At 46.5% G+C, this 26,170-nt stretch overlaps 1 long non-coding RNA gene across 5 annotated transcripts in view; it reads left to right on the top strand.

Moving 5' to 3' along the window:
* The window catches only part of LOC125116171 (uncharacterized), a 116,167-nt gene that overhangs the window by 83,161 nt on the left and 6,836 nt on the right, over window positions 1-26,170 (top strand). For all 5 annotated transcript variants that reach the window (XR_007132271.1, XR_007132272.1, XR_007132269.1 and 2 more), the window contains 2 exons: window positions 6,331-6,456; window positions 21,036-21,229. This is a non-coding gene — a long non-coding RNA (uncharacterized LOC125116171). The remainder of the gene's footprint in view (window positions 1-6,330; window positions 6,457-21,035; window positions 21,230-26,170) is intronic.

A 26,170-nucleotide genomic window follows, 5' to 3' on the forward strand; every position in this document is an offset into this window, starting at 1 on the left:
GTCACTGAACAGGAAAGGAATGTGAGGGAGTTCCCCGTTGGGGAAACTACTGGTTGGGATTCAGTGCTGCTGTGGCCATGGTTCAACCCCTGGTTTGGGAACTGAGGTCTCACATCAAGCTGCTTCATGCCATGGCCAAAAAAGGGGAGGGAGGAGAGGAATGTGATCAGGTGGCTGCTTTAGGTAAAATGACCATGTGCCCAGGGCAGTTCCAGTTTATGCCTTTTGTCCCACTGTCATTACTATTAATGTTAAGTTTTGCTGCTGCTGCTGTTGTTGTTATTTTACAGAGCCCCCTTTGACTCTCAAAAGCATCCTAGTTTGGATAATAAAGTCTATGGTTGCCTCAGCTTTAGGGGCTATGGGCTTTTGCTTTACTAGGATTAGTGAGAGTGGGACAGGATGAAAGGCAGGCTGGTCCTGAATGAGGAGATTACCATAATCCAGGTAAGGAAGGCCAGAACCAGATCAGAGAAGACAGACACAAAAGGCTATGGGTAAGCGACAAGGCTAATGTAGAATTTTCTAGACCTGTCCGGTGAATGGATTTTTTTTGGATGAGGGGGTGGAGTGTGGAGTTCAAGTGACTCCTAGGTGTTCAGCTTGATTGTTTGAAAGATTGGGGGAAGTTTGAAGGCAAGGCTTGTTGGGGATAGGGGATGGAGATAATGAGTGTAGTTACAGTGAGTTTGAGGTGCTCTGGGACATCTACTCAGGGATGCTCGGCAGGAAGTTGGACATCCCAGATGGGAGCTCAGAAGCTGCCAGTTAGGGATTCCTCTAAAAAATGGCTAGTGGAAGCCAGGAGGATGGTGAGCTTGCCCGTGGTGGGGGCAGAGGGCAGAATAAGACAAGGCTAGAAACTAAATCCCAGGATATTGCTGTATTTAGAAAGTTGGAGGAGAGAAAGAAGTCAGAGGAGACTTAAAAATGAGTAATTGGAGTAAGTGGCCTGGAGACAATGGAAATTTTTAAGGCTGGAACTGGTATTAAATCCTGTAGCACGATCACTGATGATGACAGAGTCAAAGGCCAGTGGTTATTCCCAGGTCATAGTCAGTTGCAATGACTACAGGGTGGTGGGGATATTGCAAGAAGAGCAAACAACAAAGAACTAGAGGTGATGAGAGTGTGTCTCATTCATGAAGTTTATTTGGGAGAAAGAGGAAAGAGGGAGAGCCGAGATGGACAAGATGTAGAAGATGTTCAACGAACATTCTGCGAAGATGTAGGAGCCCCTGGTAAGGAAAAATAACTCTTCTTTGTCAAAGACAGGAGGGAAGGAAAAGAGTGGGTGATTATCTAGGGAAAGTCTAATAGGTGTAGGGCCAGGTGAAGAGGGGAATATTTATTTGAGGAATGGGCTCCATATTCCTGGTCAAGTTAGAGTTGAAGTCTTGCAGAGAAAGTTTGTAATGGTTGTGGAATTGTAATGAAGAGTAAATTATAGATGAAGAGAAAGTTTTTCTTTTATTTTGTTTTGGACACATACTTGTGTAGGATGATTGAGGCAGCATGAATGGGCCAGTTTTTGTTTTTGTTTTTTTTTCACCTGCTCCAGTGTGTCTAGGAGTAGGAGCCAGAAAAGCGGACGGCAGGGTTTCTTAAGGCTGGAGGTTAGTAAGCAGGATGGCAGGAAGCATGTTGTTGAAATGGCTGATATGGAGTCAGGGTAGGAAGAAAGGAAGAAAAGCCACATTGAGGGATGGAGTGGGAGAAGGTGGAGGACTTAAGTGACCGGAGAACAAGTCAGCAAGAATGCAGGAATGAGTGAGGTTAAAGGATAAAAGATTGGGATCAAGGAAGAAGATTTCAGATCCTGAAATTCTGAAATTTCTAAGAGTGAGAGTGGTCATGCCAATTAGAATTAAAAGAAACTAGGGAGTTCCCATTGTGGCTCAGCGGTAACGAACTCGACTGGTATCCATGAGGGACACAGATTCGATCTCTGGCCCCACTCAGCGTGTTAAGGATCTGGCGTCACTGTGAGCTGTGGTGTAGGTCACAGACGTGGCTCAGATCCCATGTGGCTGTGGTGTAGGCGGGCAGCTGCAGCTCTGATTCAACCCCTAGCCTGGAAACTTCCATATGCTGTGGGTTCGGCCCTAAAAAGACCAAAAAAGGAAAAAAAAAAAGGAGATGGTGATTATGTGATGTCATAGGGAAGTAGCTGAGGTTACAGTGGTAATCGTATTGCAATGTATATATGTGTATCAAATCAACATGTTGCACACCTTATGCAGTGTTATCAATATAGCTTCAATAGGCTGAAAAAAAGAATGTTCCAATGATCAAAATTAAAAATGCTCATTGGCATTCCCTTGTGGCCCAGTGGGTTAAGGATCCAGCATTGTCACTGCAGGGGCTCCGGTCACTGCTGTGGCACAGGTTCGATCCCTGGCCCAGGAACTTCTACATGCCAGGGGTGCAGCCAAAAAAAAAAAAAAAGTGCTCATAATCCCACCCCTCAGATATTACTGAAGTTAACATGTTGGTGCTTATTCTCCCAGACCTTGATATATATACAATTTTTATTGAAGTATAGTTGACTTACACTGTTGTGTTAGTTTCAGATGACAACAAAGTAATTCAGTTATATACATTTTTTTCTGATTATTTTCTATTAGGTTATTACAAGATACTGAATATAGTTCCCTATGATATATAGCAAATCCTTTTGCTTATCTATTTTATTGATGTATATATTTTTTAAAAAATAGGGGAACACCTTTTATATACCTAATGGTTTCTTAAGCTTTTAATTTTGGAATAATTTTAAATTTACAGAAAACTTACAAGATAGTACAGAGTTTCCATGTGCTCCTTACCCAGTTTCCCCTAATGCTAACACCTCACTTTACCAGGATACATTTGTCAGAATTAAGAAACCAGCTTTGGCACATTATTATTTTTTAACTTATTTTATTGGAGTATAGTTGACTCACAATGTTGTGTTAATCTCTACTGTTTGGTACATTATTATTAACTAGACTCCAGACTTTATTTGGCTTTCACTAGTTTTCCCACTAACGTCCTTTTCTTACTCCAGGATCCCATCCAGTCTCCCACATCGCATTTAGTACACATACTGTTTTGCAACCTGCTTGTTTTACTCAACATTATGTGTGAACACCTTTCAATGATGCTAAACATTCTTCCACACCATCATCTTAATGGCTGTGTGGTATTCTGTTGATGGCTGTGCCATTGCCAATCCCTACTGTGGGATGTTTAGGCTGTTGCCAATTTTTCGCTCTTATAAACTAGGCTAGGATGAGCCCCTTGAAGCTAAATCATCTGGACTATCCCTGCTTATTTCCTTATGATGCATTCATAAACATGGCATTGCAGAGGCAAAAGGGATACACCCTGTAGAAGCTGTGGATACATCTTACCTAACTGGCCTCCTGAAAGGCTGTGCCTGTGCCACAGCAGTGACAATGCCAGATCCTTAACCCCTTGAGCCACCAGGGAACTCCTAGCCTTTTTTTTTTTTTTTTTAAATGTCATGGAGGGAGGCAGATGCAGAGGATGGTTAAGATGGCCTGTCTCTCAATGCCATATCCTTCTCTCTATGCCCAACTCTTCTCTAGGCTACAGGGTCTATGTTGGCTCTGAATGCAGCTAGCAGCTGGGATGGGGGTGGGGTGTGGCCAGGCTATGGCCTCTGGGCTCTGGGGACACCTCCTGTGTGGGGAGTTGGGGAGGGGGCTTGGGCGGCTGCCTAGGCTTTGTTCTTTTGCCAGGAGCTGAGCTGGCGGGGAGGGAAAGGATGAGAAGACGCTGTAAGGGGAGAGGGACCCTTCTCTCCCCCCATGAAAGCTGAGAGGCAGGAGGGCTGCTCCCTGAGCCAGCCAAGGGGGCAGGAGACGGATTGGGAAAAACGTAACCTCCCCGAGATGCATGCTCCAGTTCAAGCAGGAGGCATTAAGGATGAAATATCTCCCGAGCAACAATTCATCTCTAACTGGGAGGAGAGGGACTCGCTGACATTTAGCTGTGATCAGGGGCTGCACACGCCTGTCTCCAGAAGCCTAACAGGAGCCTGGCTGCCTGTGTGTGCCAGTGTGTGAGTGTGTGTGTGTATGAGAGAGAAAGGAGACAGGGCACGAGGGACTGTGTGCAAATGTAGTGAAGCAGCGGGAATATGGGTGACAGTGCAAGAGAAACCGCGTGTGTAATAGGATATGAATGATTATGTGTGACTGTAGTGAGACTGTGTCTGTGCATGTGACAGTTCATGTGTGAGAATCCGAGCGTGATTGTGAGGACTTTTAAGTGTATGTCAAAGTCGAGTCTATAATGAGGTGTTGGAGCCAGTGTGAGCCTGTGTGCAATCATGCAAGTGCACACCAAGGTACTGTGCACACTGCGTGTGTGAGACATTGAAACTGACCCTGAAATTGGCCTTGAGACATCGTGAGATTGGAAATGAGATAGTAGATGTGAAACTGACCCCAAGATTAGGCTAGATCTCAGGCCACTGCCAGCCCCTAGAGTGCCTTTGAGAGACTTAGAAAAAGTTTCCCCCTCCTCCACAAAGACACAGCCCCAGTCTTGCTATTGCACAGCTTTCCCCGAGCAGGCACAATCTGCAGAACTCCAGCGGAGGCCCTGGTCAGGCCCCTACCCTCTCTTATAGTCCGGTGGAATTTTACTTTATTTCACTTATTATGATTTTAATGTCTTTAACACCTTTGTGTAAGTGTTTGCTTACTCTTTCCCTGCTAGGCTGTAAGCTCTGTGCAGACAAGGACCACTTGTCTAGGTCTGTTTTCTTTTAGTGCCAGCTCCTGGCCCAAAGCCTGAGGCAGAGGAGTTGTTCTGTAAACATTTGCTGGGTGGCTGAAGGAATGACTAGGACAGGGGTGCAAGTGTTCACAAATGAGTGTATCTGCCTGCAGAAGTGTGGGCCTGAGCCAGAGGTTGGTCTGCATCTGCTGGATGTGAGTGTCATTGTCATTCCCAGAAGGCTCTTTCTCCTGTCTCCTAAACCCTCACTCCCAAATAGGCCAAGGACAGGAATGGCCTGGAGACAGGAGAACACTGGAGGCCAGCTCCACCTCGGGACTGTGCTTGGGCAGGGGTGGAGGGAGCAGCAGGCTTGGGCTTGTTTGCTGGAGGGACAACAAGGGGTCAGACCCACCCCCACATACCTGGATGCTCCTCTGCCTGATCTTCCAGGCCTGTCTGAGGCCCTGGGAAAATTTCTGTGAATCAGACCGCAGGTGCCCAGGACTGGGTGGGCCCTGGCAGCATATCTCAGAGCTAGACTCAGGAGGCACTGCTGCTCAGGCTGTCCAGGCCCCAGTCCCAGGCCAGCCCTTGACAAACTGTAGGCCCTACCCTGGGGTTCAGTCTACCAATCCTGCTTTGGTCCCCACTCGACTTACTCAAATAAACAGAATTTCTTTACGTTCCTGAAGGCAACAGAGTTGCCAGTGTCACTCTAGCCTTAGAGATGAAAAGGGTCAAGGGGGTAGATTTGGGGAGGTTGGCAGAAGAACAGAGAGAAAATGAGCTCAGAAGGCATGAAGGAGACAGAAACATAAAAATTCTAGTGGGCTGAACAGGTTGGGGTGAGAGGAGGTCCTCACAGAAGTCCAGCTGTGCCCTTGCAGGGGTGGGGGTGGGAGAGGCAGACGATAGGACGAGTCTAAAATTCACCAGAGCACAGCTAGCCACACCCCTGCCCCTAAAACCTGAAAATGTCCCCAAGGTCCACTCACACTGGTACTCTAAGGACTGAGGCAAGAACTTGCTTAGCTGGGGACTTGTGCTCAGAGTCCCTTGGAGCAGAGATGCTGTGTGTCAGTAGCAGGAGGGACCACAGGCAGTCTGACAGAAGAGACCCAAGCTGGTGATTGTCCTTATGTGACCAGGGCCTCAGTTTCCTGACTAAATGAGGGAGGGGGACCAAATGCTCTGCCAGGTTTCCTCCAGCTCAGACTGCGTTACTGGGAGTCGGGTTATATAGCCAAATCTGATGGCTCTGCTCACTCGGTGGCTGCTTCTGCTTTCCCAGCAAAGGTTCAGAAACAGTGTCCTGGGGGGGCCCCATCAACCCCTGGAGGCCCTTCTCCTAGCCCTCGAGGACCCTAACCTTTTCCTTTCCTTTCTTGTCCCTATGTCCAACCTTTCAAAGTCTGGGAAGGCAGATAGCTTGCTGTTTGCTCTGGAATCTGACCTCGGGAACGGGCAATCCCCTGTCTCTGCCCTCTCTCTTAGGACCCTCAGTGCTTCTTCCCCTGGGAGTGGTTTCCAACCTGTGCAGAGACCAGCTTAGCTGGGAGAAGAGGCAAAAGATATTTTTTTCTGCCCTGGCCCTAGGGGACCACACCCTGCTTGGGATCAGGACAGATGAAGGATGGAAGGGTGGAGCCTGTTCTCCCGTCACCCGTCTTCCCCTAATTTTCAAAGCTGCTTGACTCCATAGATGTCTGGAAGCAATTGCAGGTAATGTCCCTGGGGGTAGCTGCATTCATCCATTACCTGCCAGAATCTCACCCACTGTCCTCTCAGGGGGACAAGCTCAGGCATGTGGTTGACCCTTGACAAGCTCAAAAGGCCAGGGGCATTTTTTCCCCTTCTTCTTTCTTCAGTGATGACTGTGGGCTTCTTAAGGATAAGAACCAAATCTTAGTCATCTTTGTGTCTCCAAGGTCAAGCTCAGTTTTGAGTACATAGTAGTTGGTCAATAAAAAGTTAGAACAAATGAACGAGTGAATGAGTGGAGAAGAGAGGACTTTACCTCTTTTCTTTTTCAGTGGAAATGGGGAGGAGGTTGTGTTTAACTGATGTGTCTATTGCTATAGGGTCATCTTTTTTTTTTTTTTTTTTTGGTCTTTTTGCCATTTCTTGGGCCGCTCCTGCGGCATATGGAGGTTCCCAGGCTAGGGGTCTAATCGGAGCTGTAGCTGCCAGCCTACGCCAGAGCCACAGCAACATGGGATCCAAGCCACGTCTGTGACCTACACCACAGCTCAAGGCAATGCTGGATCGTTAACCCACTGAGCAAGGGCAGGGATCAAACCCGCAACCTCATGGTTCCTAGTCAGATTCGTTAACCACTGCGCCATGACGGGAACTCCTTTTTTTTTTTTAATTTTTTTAAAAATTTTTTGTCTTTTGTCATTTTAGGGCCGCACTCGCGGCATATGGAGGTTCCCAGGCTAGGAATCGAATCTGAGCTGTAGCCACCGGCCTACGCCAGAGCCACAGCAATGCAAGATCCGAGCCACGTCTGCAACCTACACCACAGCTGATGGCAATGCCAGATCCTTAACCCGCTGAGCAAGGCCAAGGATTGAACCCACAATGTCACAGGTTCCTAGTCGGATTCATTAACCACTCAGCCATGATGGGAACTCCCACAGGGTCCTCTTGTGATGGCGAAAGGCGACTGCTGCTTTCCCTCCCACCTCCCTGAGTCACTTCACAATTCATCTCCCCAGCATCTGGGGAGGGAGGGTGTCATTTTAATGAGCATTTGGGCTGTCCTCAAAGTATAGGCAGCCTTGTTCCCATGTCTTAGAGCCACTGACTTCACATTCTCTGCAGACAGACAGTAAGTCAATCCCTTTTGCATTGGACAGAGCCCTATCCCTGGCACTGGGGAGGGGTCTGTCCTCAAAACATATATAACAAGGATCCAGTTCCTTCCTTCTTACCTCAAACCTAGCCCTCTGGTAAATGTCATTCTGATGATTGGAGATCCATTCCTTTTGGGTTACATGATCAGATCAAGAGATATATTTTAGGATTAGAACTCAATCCAGATACACATCCTTTTTATCCTCAAGAATCACTGGTAACTAGAGGGATTGACCCCTTGCAGAAAACCTGGGTACCTATGGATCCCTGGGAGGGTGAGAGGGTAACTAGAGCAAGTGTACCAGAGTGCAGGAGTGGGGAGAGGAGAGAGCTCCCTCTTGCTGACATGGGCACTACTATCAGCAATGCTAGAGGAGGCCCCTCTCCCAAAATGCTTCAGATCCCAAGATCTCACTGTTCATGCTGGAGATGTGGGATGTCCAGGGTCTTTATCTATGACAAGCTTTCCATAAAAAAAGCAGTGTTCCTGTTATTTCTGGGATCAACCAGGGAGACCTATGAGGACAGTGGTCTTGTGCTCTCCATTGGACAAACCAGGGAGAGGAAAGAGCTTGTCTCCCCTGCCACACCCCGCTCCCTTTTTTCCTTCCTCTGACATATCTATGTACCAGATTTCTCTTTTGGTAAATTCTGCCAATAAATACCTTTTCTCAGCTTCTTCTGGGCTTGGGAGTCACCAAACCAGCCTGCAGGGACCATCTCTACAAATCCAGCCTGTTTTTACTCAGCAAAAATCCAAGAAAAGGTGTTGGCAGGATGTTGGTCTCCTGACAGAAGGGTCCTGCTGGGCTCCCCAGGCCTAGCCAGGGGACCTCTGTAACCAACGGCAGAATCCCCAGGGCTAAGTGTCCATGAGTTAGAGATAAACCAAGGGTCCAAAAGCCAGAGCATCCAAGCAGGAAGAAAGGGAGTGCAAGTTTCAATGGACAGGTAGGAGCCCCCAATTCAAAAGGTCAAATAGGGCAATGTGAGCTTGTCCCTGAGGCCAGAAAAGTTGAGTAAGGGGGATGTTGGAGTGCAAAGGGTACAAGAGGTTACTTTGACCGGGTGGAAATTAGGAGTATACTCTGAGGACTTCTAGGTAGGAAAAAGGGAGTCTGGAGATGACCTTACAAAATGAGATGAAGGGGATGTTGGAGTTCCTAATACTTAGCATGGCGATGGTGAAGTAGTTGTCACAGTGAGGTTGATGATTATAGCAGCTGAATGATTATGGTAATAGCAAGATTGGGGTAATGAATGGTCATGATATTGTTGTTAATGATTTGTGATGATTGCTGCCGTGGTGATAAAGGGAGTAAGTGATGGAAGTTGTCATGGTGAAGGAAGTGGTGATATTGAAGCTCACAGTGACAGAAGCGATAATTTGGGGGGTGATGGTAGTATCAGTTGATGATGGTGACAGTACTTATGGTCACCATGAAGAGGGCTGTGACAGTGGTAGACTTGCTGATTTGTAGTCTAGATGAAAGAGTTGGTAGTAAGGATTATGCTGGTAAATACGGACCCTTCATGTGGTATCCTTGTTCTTTCCTTAATCCCAGTGTGTGTAGGAGGTAAGCCTGATCATGTAGGCAGGACATGCCATGGCCCCAGGTCTCCCTGAGCCAAGAAGGAGGACCCCCTTCTTCTAAGGCCTCTCTGATAAGATCTGTACTGTCTTTCCTATTCCACTCTGTTCTGATTACAGACAAAGTAGAAATTGGAGGGCAACCCATACTCCAGCTTTCCCTTCCCTTTTTTCCATCTTCCTAGGGGTCTACTTGTCTCCTAAGATAGCCCTTCTCCATAAGCCAAAATTGAAACTAAAGCATAATCCCTATGTTCATAGCAGCACTATTCACAATAGCTAAGACATAAAAACAACCTAAATGTCCATTGACAGATGAATGGATGAAGATGTGTTACATATATACAATGGAATACTACTCAGCCATTAAAAAGAATGAAATAATGACATTTGCAGCAACATGGATAGACCTAGAGATTATCATACTAAGTGAAGTAAGGCAGAAAAAGAAAGACAAATACCATATGATATCACTTATATGTGAAATCTAAAATATGAAGAAAACGGTCTTATCTACAAAAACAGAAAAACAGAAGCAGACTCATAGACAAGAAGAACAGATTTGTGGTTGCCAAGGGGGAGGGGGTTGGAAGAGGGATGGAGTGGAGGTTGGGGTTAGCAGATGTAAGCTATTATATACAGAGGGAATAAACAGCAAGGCCTGCCATAAAGCACAGAGAACTATATTCAGTATCCTGTAATAAACCATAATGGAAAATAATTTTCTTTTTGTGGCCCCACCCACTGTATATGGAAGTTTCCAGGCCAGGGATTGAATCCAAGCTGCAGCTGTGACATGAGGGGCAGCTTCAGCAATGCCAGAGCCAGATCCTTTAACCCATTGTGCCAACCTCTACCTCCACAGCAACTGAAGTCACTGCAGTCAAATTCTTTTTTTTATATTATTATTATTTTTTTAAAATAGTTATTTCTTAACCCACTGTGCCACTATGGGGACTCCTGGAAAATAATATTTTTAAAGAAGAATGTATGTGTGTGTGTATGTATGTATATATATCACTTTGCTGTAGAGCGGAAAGTAACATAACATTGTAAATCAACTATATTTTAATTAAAAATATATTTTTAAAGAAAAGGGAGTTCCCATTGTGGCTCAGCCGGTTATGAACCCGACATAGTGTCCATGAGGACATAGATTCGATCTCTGGCCTCGTTCAGTGGGTTAAGGATCCAGCGTTGCCATGAGCTATAGTGTAGGTTGCAGACGCAGTTCAGATCTGGTGTTGCTGTGGCTGTGGTATAAGCCAGCAGCTGTAGCTCTGATTAGACCCCTAGCCTGGGACCCTCCATATGCTGCGGGTGCAGCCCTAAAGAGGCAAAAAAGACAAAAAAAAAAAAAAAGAAAAGAAAAGAAAAGAAAAAGAAAGAAAGAAGGAAAGAAGCTAGGAGTTCCTGTCGTGGCACAGCAGAAATGAATCTGACTACTGTCCATGAGGATGCAGGTTCGATCCCTGGCCTCGCTCAGTGGGTTAAGGATCTGGTGTTGCTGTGAGCTGTGGTGTAGGTTGCAGACGAGGCTCAGATCCTGTGTTGCTGTGGCTGTGGCATAGGCAGCAGCTGTAGCTCCGGTTGGACCCCCTAGCCTGGGAATCTCCACATGCCATGGGTGTGGCCCTGAAAAGCAAAAAAAGAAAAGAAAGAAAGAAAGAAACAAACTAGGACATAGTTTCAAAAATATAGAGATTTTTTTCCCTGTGGACTGGAGCCGGAGCGTGATGGGTATGCCAGACATCTGGCTGGAAAAGGAACAACTGCCAAAAACCCTCCTTGCAGCAGTAGGAGCAGTGGTTACTGTAGCTGCTATACTTACAGGGCTGGTCCTTAGTCCCTATCTGATTCAGCCTCTGGCAGCTCTCTTGGACCTGTACTGGCCATTCCTGTCACTTCTAGACAAATGTGGCTATTGAGCTCTTGAAATACAGCTAATTCAGTTGAGAAGGGAGTGTAAATATACATTGGATTTTGAAAACTTAGCATGATAAAAAGAATGGAAACTATTTCTTGTTTTTATTGATCACATGTTGATATAATATTTTGGAAATATTGGCACATTTCTATAAAAGATACTGTTAAAATTAACTTCACCTGTTTTAAAATTTTTTAGCATGTCTACTAGAAAATTTTAAATAACATGTGGTTCACATCATACTGGACAATACGCCTTAGATCATTTGCTTTTCCTTTGTTCAGGGAAGCAAAAGGAAGGAAAAATGAAACAAATTACAAAAACAACAGTGGGTTAAGCATGTAATAAGTTTGTTTCTCTCTCCCCTAAAGTCTCAGCAGAAGCACTCCAGAGCAGACATGGCAGCTCTACTCCAGTGTCAAGGGCCCCCTCTTTTTTTTTTTATGGGGGGTACCCACAGCATATGGAGGTTCCCAGGCTAAGGGTTGAATTGAGTTGCAACTGCTGGCCTACACTATACCACAGCTCACAGCAATGCCCGATCCTTAACCCACTGAGAGAGGCCAGGGATCGAACTCACATCCTCATGGATTCTAGTCAGATTCGTTTCTGCTGTGCCACAAAGGTAACTCCTCCTTTGTCCATTTTATACCCAGTGAAAAGGGGAGCAAAGGATGTGGAAGGACATTTTCTTTTTAAGGGCAGAGCCCAGAAGGTATAATATTACTTCTGCTTATGTCTCATTGGCCAGAACCTAGTTAATTGTACACACCTAGCTGCAAGGGATTCTGGGGAATGTAGTACTAACCTGGGTGGCTAGGTTCTAGCTAAAACTTGGGGGTTGTTATTTAAAAAGAAGCTGAGTTGGAGTTCCCTGTGCACAGGGTGTTAATGATCCACCTTGTCTCTATGGAGGCACGGGTTCGATCCCTGGCCCAGTACAGTGGGTTAAGGATCCAGTATTGCCTCAGCTGTGGCGTAGGTCTCAGATGCAGCTCAGATTCAGTCCCCTGCCAGGGAACTTTCATATCCCACTGGTGCAGTCCATACAGACACACACAAATATATACATATATATATATATATGTAGGTAGGTAGTTAGATAAGTAGGTAGATAGGTAGATAGAAGGAGAGAGTAGATATTGGCATACAACCAGCAGTCTCTGTTACGCTGGTTATGCCCCCAGGCTCACATATCCTATAGCTCTGAGGAGTGGCTAGCATCACTGAGCTAGAGCCTCGGGTAGTAGGAGAATGGAGTTCATAACTCCAGGAAGAGCCTGCTCCTTTTATAGAAACGATTTTAGTAACAACAGCCCAAGCCCCAGCATATTCCCTGAGGTTCCTTGGTCAGAGGACTTTTTTTTTTTTTTTTTTCAAATTTTTTTAAGTATACTTGATTTACAATATTGTGTTAATTTCTGGTGTGTAGCAAAGTGATTCAGTTATACATATATATATTCTTTTCCATATTCTTTTCCATTATGGTTTATCACAGGATATTGGATATAGTTCCCATGCTATATAGTAAGACCTTGTTGTTTACCCATCCTATATATATATATTTGTTTGTTTGTTTGTTTGTTTTGTCTTTTTGCCATTTCTTGGGCTACTCCCGCAACAGGAAGTTCCCAGGCTAGGGGTCGAATCGGAGCTGTAGCCACTGGCCTACACCACAGCTCACAGCAACGCCGGATCCTTAACTCACTGAGCAAGGCCAGGGATCTAACCCGCAACCTCATGGTTCCTAGTCGGTTAACCACTGAGTCACGAAGGGAACTCCTATCTATCCTATGTATTAATTTGCATCTGCTAATCCCAAACTCTCAATCCTTCCCTCCCCCATTCCCTCCCTCTTGGCAATCACAAGTCTGTTCTCTGTATCTGTGAGTCTATTTCTGTTTTGTAGATATGCTCATTTGTATTGTATTTTAGATTCCACATACAAGTGATATTGTACGGTATTTGTCTTTCTCTTTCTGCCTTACCTCATTTTCACTTAGTGTGATAATTGTTAGGTCTATCCATGTGGCTGAAAATGGCATTATTTCATTATTTTTAATGGCTGAGCAATATTCCATTGTATATATGTACCACATCTTCATCCATTCGTCTGTAGATGTGCATTTAGTTTCCATTTTCCATTGTTCGGCTATTGTAAATAACGCTGCTATGAACATAGGGGTGCATGTATCTTTTCAAATTATTGTTGTCTGGACACATGCCCAGGAGTAGGATTGCTGGATTATATGGCAGCTCTATTTTTAGTTTTTTCAGGAACCTCCATTCTGTTTTCCATAGTGGCTGCACCAACTTACATTCCCGTTAGCAGGGTAGGAGGGTTCCCTTTTCTTCACACCTCCTCCAGTATGTTATTTTTAGACTTTTTAATGATGGCCATTCAGTCAGAAAAGTTTTAAGAGAGGAAAGAAGACAGTTCAACGAGAAAGAGGGAGAGGGAGTATTGTGTGTGGCTAAGAATAATTATTTGAATTCTAAGCTCCCTTTTGGGACAGTGACTGACTCCAATAATTTTGATATTTACATTCAAGGTCTTCACTTGGTCATATGACATAGAGACCATGGCTACAGACATTTGTTCAGTTGGCTCTGTATTAAACACCTGCTCTCCTGCTTTCTTCTCTTCCATCTATGACCATTTCCACTCGTGTCAGGGGCCCGAGGAGGGAGGTGGACCCAGGATATCCATGAGCCCTGCATTAAGGGAGTAGTCTGAATCGGAGTGAGAGAACAACCAGGGACGACTGTCCAAAAAGCCAGAGTGAGCAAAGGCTGAGATGGAACACTGGCGTGGATTTGTCTTTCTCTTTGATCCAAGTCTTCTCAATAAAAAGATACTCAAGAAAGGTAAACTGGGTCTCCAGGAAGGTGGGGTCTAGGTCTCTCATGGCCACATAAGGAGTCTCGTTGCCTAGCATGTAGTAAGGGTTTGGTAAGCATTTTCTTAAACAGATGAACACTAGGGTTGGATTTACTCCGGAGTCAGGTTCAGAGCTGAGCTGTGAGGAGAGCCTGTGGGAGAGTATTTGGGTTTTGAGGTTGGGGACTCCACAGCTGCCCCCACCCTGGGCACCTACCCTTCTTTCTCAGTGGCGCGTTCTCTGGCCCTGCAGTGCCATCCCTCCCAGGATCTTCCCTTCGTGGCTGCCGAACTGATCACTCAAGCGCAGCCTGGGCCGCTCACTGGGAATGGGCATGTTGGGAGAGACGTGGGGCAGGTGTGGGCAGTTCCTAGGAGGCCTGCTCTGCCTCAGAAACCTCTCTAGCAGACCACCTTTGTTCTTGGTCTGAGACAGGGCTTCCCTGATTGCTGCCTCCATGTAGCTACTTGCTCACACAGCGAGGGTCAGATAAGGAGACTACAGTCAGCTCTAGGAGAAGCCCCGGCGGATGGAGGGGCCTATACTCTGGACTTCCTCCTCCTCCCATACATCTTGGTGTCAAACACATTTTATTTCCTCACGTCTGGGGACTCAGGGGCTTCCCCTCCAGGATTACTTCCTCCTCCGGTTTGTTTTCCAGCTGGAGACTCCAGGAGCCCCACGGCAGGGGGCGGCTCCTCTGCTGTGGCCCAGGAGGCTTCAAAGGGCCCAGAGTGGAATGCCAGCTGGGGAGACTGCCGGCCTGGGAGGAGGGGCCCAAGGCGTGGGGCTCTGGATGGGGTCCCCTGCTCATTTTCAAATCCCCCCATCATTGACTGAAGGGCTGCATCTATGGGCAGAAGGTAACTTCAAAGGTTAGGGACAGGGGGACTCCTGCCACCCCCTCCCCTGGGGCTTGGAGCAAGGCAGGAAACGTGCTCCCCCCGCCCCCCATGATGGATTAGGTGCCTAAGAGCCATGGCGAGCTCATGGCTGGGGAGACCTTCTCCCTTTTCATGGGGCTCAGATTTCACGATTTTGGGAGGGAGGAGGGGGTGAAATAATTAGTAATTTGTGATTAAGTCTTTTCATGGATATTTTGTTTCTTTGTTCTGTGATGTTGCCCGGAGCCATTTAAAAAATGACTTAATGACAAAAAAAAAAAATAATTGCTCTTTGTAACTAATGACTGTGTCAGAACTTAGAAATCACCAAAACCTCAGAAAGTAGAAACCGAGACACAGACAGGGGTGGGGGTGCTGTTCTCCAAGGAACTGGATCAGCTATCATAACGTGGCCAGGGATCTCTTTGTACCTAGGCCGCCCTCTAGCCTTCTCTGGAGCCAGCCAGCACCCCATGCTCACCCTCAGCCTGAGGGCTTCAGGCCTCGGATCCCCCAGGAGCCTTTGCTCCTGGGTCAAGAGCAATGGGCAGAATGCCTGAAGTCAGCCTAGGCTGCCCCAGCTGGCCCAGCCTTGGAGTCACTCCCTGCTCCATAAAAGCCTCTGGGAGGGGAGACCTCCCCACCAGGTGTGGGAGGCAGCGGTAGTCAAGCCCCCTCCCCCCACCCAGCAGTCTAGACGGAGCCCCACCATTGCCCTGGGATTCTGAACCCTTAGGTCTTTTCTTTGGGACGGATGTGCACTAACCGACAGATCTCCCTTGGGCTGGGGTCCTGCAGAGCTCCAGGTCACCTGAGCAGGGATGTGCCTGGGCCTAAGCCCTGAGGACTTCGCTCAGCCCACGCTTCCTTCTGCCGCCCCAGCCGCCTCCCTCAGCCTCTGGGGAGTGGGCCGGGAGACGGGGAATTGCTCACACAGCAGATTCTGCTCCTGTTCCCTTCCCAGCCCTCGCTCCGATCTCTCCCCAGGGAAATGCTGGGGTGGGGGGGAACCCGTTAACTTGGGCCTTCTATTTGGTTTTCCTCTGGTTATTGTTTAAAATGCAGAGATTATGAGGTCAAACTCTCCCAGCCAATATTTTTCTAATGAAAAATGTAGTAAGGCACGACTGAGTAATCTAATCTATAAGTTAAGCGTTCCACACAGCAGCGATTTTCACCGACAGAACTTCAATAAATCTTGTTTTGAGAAAAATGATATGAGGCTGATGTTCTATTTTTGTCAATTTGAATGGACTCCCCTGCCCACCCCCCAGTCCCCAGAAACACTGCATTGCACCCAGCCAATCTCCTTCCCCGCCCCAGAGCTGGCTGGATGAAAGGGGGGATGAGAATGCTCAGGTGAGAGGCTTGAGTTCTGATCCAGCCCGGCTCCAGAGGTCTGGGGCCAGAGGTATCTGCTTCAGCCCATCTGGCCTCTGCGGCTCTCCTCCCGGGGGGGCAGTGAAGGGGCTGCGGGTCTTGAAAGAAGAGGCAGCCCCTGGTCTAAAGATTATGTCTTCCCTAGCCACAGGGTCAGGTCTACCCAGGTAGGTCTGCCTTCCTCTGCTGCCTCAAGGCTGAGCAAAGAGCAAACAGCAGGCCTCACCTTTCCTCAACCCCCAACAAGCCCTTGATAGATCTGGCAAGAAAGGCTTCACCTGGGGCAGAATTCTTTAGATCCATCCTTGAATCTGCTGCTCCCCTATAGTCTGACTTGAACAGAGTGGATGAAGCAAAATGTGGTGATCCCTCCCTCCCCACCCCTACCAAGTGTGTGTGTGTGTGTGTGTGTGCGAGCACGCGCGCGTGCACCTGCATACACCTGTGTGAGGGCTCTGGGAGGCAGGCTCTCCTGATGGACATGTGGGTCGTAAGCCTGTCGTGGATGATGGCTGCCAAGAAAAAAACCAAGAAAGATATTTCGAGCTCAGAGAATATGTGGGAGGCCAGGAGAACGGGTATGGAGAGGCTGTTTCAAGAAACTGGAGAAGCAGTAAGGGCAGCCAGAAAGGATTACGGCACCTCATCAGAGAGAAATCAATTAGGAGAGGTTTCCAAATGAGGAGCTCCTACGTCCCTCCTCCCAACGACAATCTACTGAGGAGAATGTACTAAGACAAACAACTGCCAAGACAGAGAAAGGGTTTCTGAGTGAAGACTCAGCAGCATTTAGATTTGAAAGAGCCAGAGTCTGTTTCCATCTGAAATCTGCAGGCAGGGAAAGCCAAGACGGAGGAACTTGATCTCTCGGTGTCCAGAGGAGCTGAGTATAGAGGAAGTCGGTGTGGGGGTGGGGTGGGGGGCAGTCCACAGATCAGAGGGCATAAATTCAGGTATTCTCAATGGTCTGACCTCACACCTCAGTTTTTTCATCTGTAAATGAGGAGAATAAGACCAGTCCTACTTACCTAATAGCAGTGTGAGGAGATCAAATGAGATGTATGTGAACATGCACAGTTTAAAGTACCGCAGAAAGTGCGCTCTTGATAGAATTGTTACTGCTGGGCACGGGGAGAAGACCTGGGGACGGCTCTCAAAGCCTCATTATTTCCCTGAGCCAAGTTGGACTGAGTGATGAGGCTGGGTATCTGTTCTAGACCTGCCTCTGGAGTTTGGGCTTAGAGATTTCTTTATTAAGGACAGGAGTTCTCACTGGCCCATGGCTGCATGACTGTGCCAAGGCTCTACAAAGTGGAGATGATCCTGGGAGAGGTTTTGGGCTGGTGGGGAGGAGCAGTCAGGACAGAGTCCTTGGGGGCTGGGAAGAGGGCCCAAGAGAGGAGTCTGCTGAGGGGGAGGGAACGGACAGGGACCCCTTGTCTCTGTTGAATCAAGTTCAGGCTCCAAGAGCACCTCCCTATCTCCCCAGGCCTCATCAATCCTTCTACCCTCCCGTGTCATATCTGGGCCGTTCAGAGGCTCCTCCTTTCCAGGTGGGGAGGTGTGAGGGTTCTAACTCCCACGTCAAATATTGGCTCTTTTGACTCCCACCCCCTATTGCCACCCACTCAACCTCCCACCGACTGTTCCCAGGACAAGGGAGCCCAAGCCCAGGGCTGCCTGAACTAAGGGGAGGCGGGGAGGTGGTTTGGAATGGTTGAGACTAGTCGGAGTGGCCAGGAGCTGCCTGAACAACCTCACAAACCCTGGGCACCCACTTCTAAGGAAGATGGGTGGTGAGGGGAGACAGAGAACTGACTTCATGCATGACTAGGGTGGGAAGTGAACCTAAAGCAAAAGTTTCCTCTCCAATTTCTCTGTGCATGAGGATGGGGAGTGGATGAGGACTGTCCAGAGCCAAAGGGATCGGCCCCAGGATGAGTCTAAGAGTCCCTGTGGCCTGGCCTAGTTCCCCTCTTACACCCAGAGAGGTCCTAAGCCTGTGGCTGGAACAGTTGCCACAGTTAAAGCTCCGTAGACCATGTATTATGACCTCTTGAAGACTGGGATTTGGGGGGAGATTGTGGACTTTATGCCTACCCATGCCCACTAAAAATCAGATTTTCAAAAATTTTTTTTGGCCACGCCCACAGCATGCAGAAGTTTCCAGGCCAGGGATCAAAACCAAGCCACTGTAGTGACAACGCTGAATCCTTAACTGCTAGGTCACCAGGGAAGTTCATCAAAGAACTTTTATTTTTTTATTTTTATTTTTTTTGTCTTTTTGCTATTTCTTGGCCCGCTCCCGCGGCATATGGAGGTTCCCAGGCTAGGGGTCGAATCGGAGCTGTAGCTGCCAGCCTACGCCAGAGCCACTTGGGACCTGAGCTGAGTCTGCAACCTACATCACAGCTCATGGCAACGCCGGATCGTTAACCCACTAAGCGAGGGCAGGGACCGAACCTGCAACCTCATGGTTCCTAGTCGGATTTGTTAACCACTGCGCCATGATGGGAACTCCCATCAAAGAACTTTTAATCACACAAAGAACATTCACAGGAGCTAATGATAAGAAAAAAATAAGGGAGTTCCCGTCATGGCTCAGTGGTTAACGAATCCGACTAGGAACCGTGAGGTTGCGGATTCGATCCCTGGCCTCGCTCAGTGGGTTAAGGATCCGGCGTTGCCATGAGCTGTGGTGTAGGTTGCAGACTCAGCTTGGATCTGGCGTTGCTGTGGCTCTGGCGTAGGCCGGTGGCTACAGCTCCAATTAGACCCCTAGTCTGGAAACCTCCATATGCCGCAGGAAGCGGCCCCAGAAAAGGCAAAAAAATAAAAAAACAAACGAACAAGAAAAGATCCAAAACATTACGTATAACTGATCCTATTTACGAAACAAAAATGAATTTATAGATTAATGAAAAGACTATAATAAAACCAGCAGAAATGGTGGTGGTGATGGTTTCTAGGTGGTAAGAGTATGTATGACTTTATTTTCTTTATACTTCTCTATAGTTTAAATTTCTACCATCAACATATACATTTATAATTCAGAAGTTTTGTAGATTAAGAGGATGACTCTGAAGTCAAACTGACACCCCAAAGGCAACCCAGAACTTCTGCAGACCTCAGGCCCCCGGCCTACTCTCCAGGTCTGCTTTGGTGATCCTGGGCCAGCGTCTTTTATGGCAGCCTGTGGGGGAGGAGCTGAGGCCTGGCAGCTGGGAGTCAGCTGTGCCTGGAGACAATCCCGTGTCCAATGGGAGGCAGAGGGCTCATTTCCGAGCTGGACAGGGGCCAGGTTTTAGGGACCGAATCAGCTAAGCAGCTACCTGAGGCTCTGGTATTCACAGCTCCTCTTCAGCCTCCACCCAAGGGTCTCTACGGGCTACCTCAGTGACTAGTTCTGGCTTTCAGATACAGGAAAGGGGTGAAGGCTGCCTCATCCCTAGTTCTGAGGCTCAGTGAGAACCTGGATTTATGGAGATACACTCAGGCCTGTATGCAACTCTTTCCCCTGCTTCAGCTCCCTCCCACAAACTCCCAAGGCCAGGGACCCTGTCAGGAGAAGAGAATGGCTGGTCAGAGCTGGGAGGGGGGCCCCACAGAATCTGCCCAGGGGATTTTGAACCAAGGACTCAGTTATTCCCAGCCCCAGGGGGATTAGTAAAAATATGGCTAAGAAATTCTAGCCCACCTTCAAGTATTCAGTTGTGTTAAAGAAAAAAAAAAAAAAACATAAAAAGGCTTTTTAAGCCATTTATTTATGAGCATGTGTCAAAGTTTTATTTCAGTCTTGCTGCAAGTGAAGAGACCTCTAAGAGGCCAATTCAAGGTAGAAGAGTGGTTAGAATCATTGTTTAAATGCACATACAAAAATAATATCTGGATAAACTGTATCAAACTCTCACTGACAGCTGGAGAGGTAGTTGGGAAACTGGTTTCTGAAAAGAAATCTGAATCTCCTCAAAATTTTATCAGAAAATTGCTTAAGGAGTTCCCCTCATGGCTCAGCAGAAACAAATCTGACTGGTATCCATGAGGACACAGGTTCAATCCCTGGCCTTGCTCAGTGGGTTAAGGATCCGTGTTGCAATGAGCTGTGGTGCAGGTCACAGATACAGCTGGGATCTGGCGTTGCTGTGGCTGTGGCACAGGCCAGCGGCTACAGCTCTGATTCAACCCCTAGCCTGGGAACTTACATATGCTGCGGGTGCACCCCTAAAAAACCAAAACAGCAAAAATTGCTTAAGTGTTTTTATTAACAATTCTGATTTTAGGAGTTCCCGTCATGGCTCAGTGGTTAACGAATCCAACTAGGAACCATGAGGTTGTGGGTTCGGTCCCTGCCCTTGCTCAGTGGGTTAAGGATCCAGTGTTGCTATGATCTGTGATGTAGGTTGCAGACTCGGCTCAGATCCAGAGTTGCTGTGGCTCTGGTGTAGGCCAGCGGCTACAGCTCCAATTAGTCCCCTAGGCTGGGAACCTCCATATGCCTCGGGAGCGGCCCTAGAAATGGCAAAAAAAAAAAAAAAAAAGAATTCTGATTTTAGAGTTTCCTTGTGGTGCAGTAGGTTAAGGATCCAGGGTTTTCACTCCAGTGGCTCAGGTCACTGTTGTGGCACAGGTTTGATCCCTGGCCCAAGAAATTCCATATGCCGTGGGTGTAGCCAAAAAAAAAAAAAAAAAAAAAGGATGCTGATTTCTTCCCCCCAAATGGATTATATTGAGCAAAAATACTCCCTCCCAAAAAGGTTTTGGATTCTTTTGTCTTACAGTTGGAAACACTGGCTTGGCTCCTGTTCCAAGGCTGGAGGCTCAGTTATGAAGCAATTGATATGGAAATTCTGGGCTCCTGTGTGCCCAAGCCCGTGCCAGTCACCAAGCCAAGAACAAGACAGTATCCAGGATGGCAGGGAGGCTAAATTCTCTCCATGCCAGGGAATATTTCCTGACCAAAGGATCTGTCTAGGTAAGTATCTCCAGAAGTCCAGGAAGTTCCCTCGTGTTGGAGGTAAGCACAGTGGTGGAGGAAGCAGGCAGCCTCATGATAGAGATATTTTAGAGCTGTTTTCCCAAGTGCAGAAATTGGACCTCTGGCAGAATGCCAGATGATTTTCAATGGTGCATTGACAAGATATTAAATCACACTGAATCCCATAGTGAGAAAGTTATTTTCTTGTCCATTTCTTTCTTTCTTTTCCTCTTTTTTTCCATTGGATCCTAGGTTCACGAACTGGAATAATCATATTCCTCGGTTCATGACACAATCTCATCTTCATCCTTGGATGGACCATTTTATTATATATATAGTTAGCTTTTTAAATTAGTTGCTTTTAAATAATATTATAAACACCCCATGAATTTATCACCCAAAACAAAATCTTAGACCTTGACATACTAACGACTAACCAAAGGGTCCCCGTGTTCTGCTCCCTGCCCTTGACCTGAAGCAACTGACATCCTGAATGTCATTCTTTTGCTTTTCTTTTCTTTCTTTTTTTTTGGCCAATCCCTCAGCATGTGGAAGATCCTGAGTCAGGGACTGAACCCACACCACAGCAGTGACCCAAGCCACTGCAGTGAAAATGCCAGATCCTTAATCCACCGAGCCACATGGGACCTCCTTGCTTTCCTTTTAATATAGTTAGTATAGTTTAATGTAGTTGCACCTATATAATCCTATAAATATATTTATAAATGCAGTCCTAAAAATATATATATAGTATATATAGTTATGTAATATATATAGTCCTAAAAATATACTTAAAATTTTAACCCTTTTAAATTTTATTTAAATATGGTATCAGGCTGTATATCTTTTTTTTTTTTTTTTGTCTTTTGTCCTTTTAGGGCCGCACCCGCAGCATATGGAGGTTCCCAGGCTAGGGGTCTAATTGGAGCTATAGATGCTGGCCTACGACAGAGCCACAGCAATGCCAGATCCGAGCCACGTCTGGGACCTACACCACAGCTCATGGCAATGCCAGATCCTTAACGCACTGAGCGAGGCCAGGGATCAAACCCGCAACCTCATGGTTCCTAGTCGGATTTGTTTCTGCTGTGCCACAACGGGAACGTCTGTTTTTTGGACTGTTTCAAATATTATGTTACTGAGTCATCCACACTGTTGCATGTCACTTAAGTTCCTTTGTTTTGATTACAGTATAATATAGTATAATACAATATTATGGTATGGTATAATATTCTATTGTGTAAGGATACCACATACTGTTATAAAGATATCACTTTCCTTATACCTATGTTCTCAGCAGCATTTTTCACAAGAGCCAAAGGTGGAAGTAAATAACACTGCTGAGAACTGTCCATTGACAGATGAATAAACATAATGTGGTACATACGTACAATGGAATATTACTCAGCCTTTAAAAGGAAGGAAATTCTGGGTGTCCCCTGGTGGCCTAGTGGTTAAATCTGGCCTTGTCACTGCTGTGGCTCAGGTTTGATCCCTGGCCCGAGAGACTTCCACACGCCACAGATGCAGCCAAAAAAAAAAAGGAAGAAAGTTCTGACACATGCTATGACATGCATGAACTTTGAAGAAATTATGCTGAGTAAAATAAGCCACGCACAAAAAGACAAATATAATATGATTCTACTCATATGAGGTACTTAGAGTAGCCAACTTCATAGAAAGAGAAAGTTGAAATGGTGGTCGCATACCTGGGGCAAGGAAAGGAATAGAGTTAGTGTTTAAAGAGTGCAGAATTTCAGTTTGGGAAGATGAAAATAACTTGGGAGACAATGGCAGCAATCCTTGCGCAACAATGTGAATGTAATTAACACCATTGAACTGACTGAACTGTACACTTAAAAATGGTTAAAATGGTAATGTTTTATGTTATGTACATTTTTCCACACACACACAGATAATTGCTTTCCCTTTGATGGTCATATGGGTTATTTAATTCTTCCAATTTTATCAAAGAGAAAGTTTCAGTTTGGTGCTAGTGTATCTTTAACACCTCTGTAGCACGTGTTTCTCTTCTTTCTCTTTTTAATGTAAAGAGAGGAGGCCTCAGGTTCAAGAGTTCTCAGCAGGCAGTGGTATCTAGCTAGAATAGAATACATTGTTTTTTAATTTTACTTATTTGTATAATTAATATTTTGGCAACTGATGGTTTTCTAGTTACTGTCTATTTTTTAATAATAATAAACACACTCAAGTAAAAAACAAGTTGATCTAAAGAAAAATATCAAGTAAATAACATTATTGGTGGTATATGGCTAGGGCCTGAATTGTGAAGCTGCTACTTGAATGCTGAAGCTTGGAAAATGTGACTTTAGAGATTGATCAGACTCTGGTCGAACTGGTGATCTCTGTGGTCCTTTCAAGGTTAACAGTCTCTAATATTCTGGATGCACAGAGAGTATAGGCCATGGGAGCTCAGTGAGTGCTGGAATGGTCAGGGACTTTAAAAACTGGGATGTGGAGTTCCCGTCGTGGCGCAGTGGTTAACGAATCCGACTAGGAACCATGAGGTTGCGGGTTCGGTCCCTGCCCTCGCTCAGTGGGTTAAGGGTCCGGCGTTGCCGTGAGCTGTGGTGTAGGTCGCAGACGAGGCTCGGATCCCTTGTTGCTGTGGGTCTGGGGTAGGCCGGTGGCTACAGCTCCGATTCGACCCTTAGCCTGGGAACCTCCATATGCCCAGGGAGCGGCCCAAGAAATAGCAAAAAGACAAAAAACAAAACAAAACAAAACAAAACAACTGGGATGTGATCTTGGCCTGAAAGGATGAGTAAGATTTAAGTGAAATAAAAAATAAATGAGAGTTCATCCAAGCAAAGAGAATGGTGTGAATGAAGGTATGAAGATGAGACTAATCAAAGTACATTTATGGACTACTGAGTTTTCTTGGTGGAAGCAGATAATAAATTCATATTGAGTGGAGGAGGCTAGATTATCAAAGCCTGAAAAATCCAGGGAGGATTTTAGATTTAGTTTGTGAGGTAATAGGGAGCCACAGAAAGTTCTTGAGCAGATGAGTAACATGATGAAGGGACTCAGATCTTGAGCAAATACTATCTGATTTTTTTTTTTTTTTTGTCTTTTTAGGGCAGCACTCGCAGCATATGGAAGTTCCCAGGCTAGGGGTCGAATCGGAGCTGTAGCTGCTGGTCTACACCACAGCCTCAGCAGTGCCAGATCTGAGCCGTGTCTGTGACCTACACCAGCAGCTCACGGCAAGGCTGGATCCTTAATCCACTGAGCAAGGCTAGGGATCAAACCTGTGTCCTCATGGATACCAGTGGGGTTGTTAACCCACTGAGCAACGACAGGCACTCCCCATCTGATTTTTGATGAAACTTCTCTCTTTGGCCAGCCTCAGACTGCTGATTAAGTCACTCATCTCTCAAATATTTATTAAAGGCTTCCCATGTTCTAGATACCATCCTGTGGATTCAGTGATGCACAAAAGCATACTCTTAGATTTACCATTGTGGCTCATTGGTAATGAACCTGACTAGCACCCATGAGGATGCAGGTTTGATCCCTGGCCTTGCTCAGGATCCAGCGTTGCTGTGAGCTGTGGTGTAGGTCACAGACAAACCTCAGATCCCACATTGCTGTAGGCCAGCAGCTATAGCTCCGATTAGATCCCTAGTGTGGGAACCTCCATATGCCACAGATTTGGCCCTAAAAAGCAAATTAATTAATTAATTAATTAATTTTAAATTATAAATAAATAATTTTTAAAAATTAAAAAGAAAAGAAAATCAAGTATTTCAGTACATGTGAGGAAAACAGGCTGACTGTGAATGGCTCTCTGTGAGGTGGTACCAGAACGCTGTTGGCCCTAAATGATTGGGAAGCTTGTCTAAGGAGAGCTGCAGGAGGCTGAGGCAGGCCTGGGGTGGTGGAGCAGTAGCAAGAGGGAGGTGGTGACTGTAATGATCAGATAAAGGTTAAGGACCAAAGGATACCTGTGCAACTGCGGAGAGTGACATGAAGAGGACCCAGGAGCTGGGTCCTGCAGGCCCGTGAAGAGAGAGGCCAGAGCTTGGCTGAAGTCACCTGCAGAGGCAAAAAGTTGCAGCAGTGACTAAGTTTTCCCAGGAGAGGGCTCCACCTTGGGAAATTGGCTGAGTCTAGATGATTCAATCTCGGAGCCTCCCTAGAGAAAAGATATCCAAGGGCAGAGCCTTGGGGACCCCTGCCATGGTTGCAAGAAAGGGAACCAAGGACAGTGGTTTGGGCTGGCCAGATGGTGATGGTCGAGCAAAGACACCAGGTTAGAAGCAAGGAGGAGACCAGGAAGGGCACAGAGCCACAGGGGCCAAGATTCAAGAGTGGAGACAGGGAGGTGGCCACAGGCAATGAGGGCCATCCACTTTGGGGCCCGGGGCTTTCCAGTTCTTAGAGGGCAGAGGCAAATTGTGGTTTAGGTTTTGTTTTCTCCTAGATGTGAATGGGGGCAGGACTTGGAGGTGGAAGCAGGGAGAACATTGACCCAGATCATAGGAGTAGAGCTGACCTGAAATAAAACCTCCACATCTTACCCCACCACCCCCTTTCCTGTCTAAGCCTCCCTGGGTTGCAGAAAAACAGGGAAACTGAGTAGAAAATTTCTCTCTAAAAGGGCCCAGACTTTATTTTATTTATTTATTTATTTATTTGTCTTTTTTGTTTTTTCTAGGGCCACACCTGCGGCACATGAAGGTTCCCAGGCTAGGAGTCGAATCGGAGCTGTAGCCACCAGCCTATACCAGAGCCACAGCAACACGGGATTCGAGCCGCATCTGCAACCTACACCACAGCTCATGGCAACGCCGGATCCTTAACCCACTGAGAAAAGCCAGGGATCAAACCCGCAACCTCATGGTTCCTAGTCAGATTCATTAACCACTGAGCCAGGACGGGAACTCCAAAAGGGCCCAGACTTTAGTAGGG

This window comes from Phacochoerus africanus, chromosome 15 (assembly GCF_016906955.1).
Source record: "Phacochoerus africanus isolate WHEZ1 chromosome 15, ROS_Pafr_v1, whole genome shotgun sequence".
NCBI classification, from domain to species: Eukaryota; Metazoa; Chordata; class Mammalia; order Artiodactyla; family Suidae; genus Phacochoerus; species Phacochoerus africanus.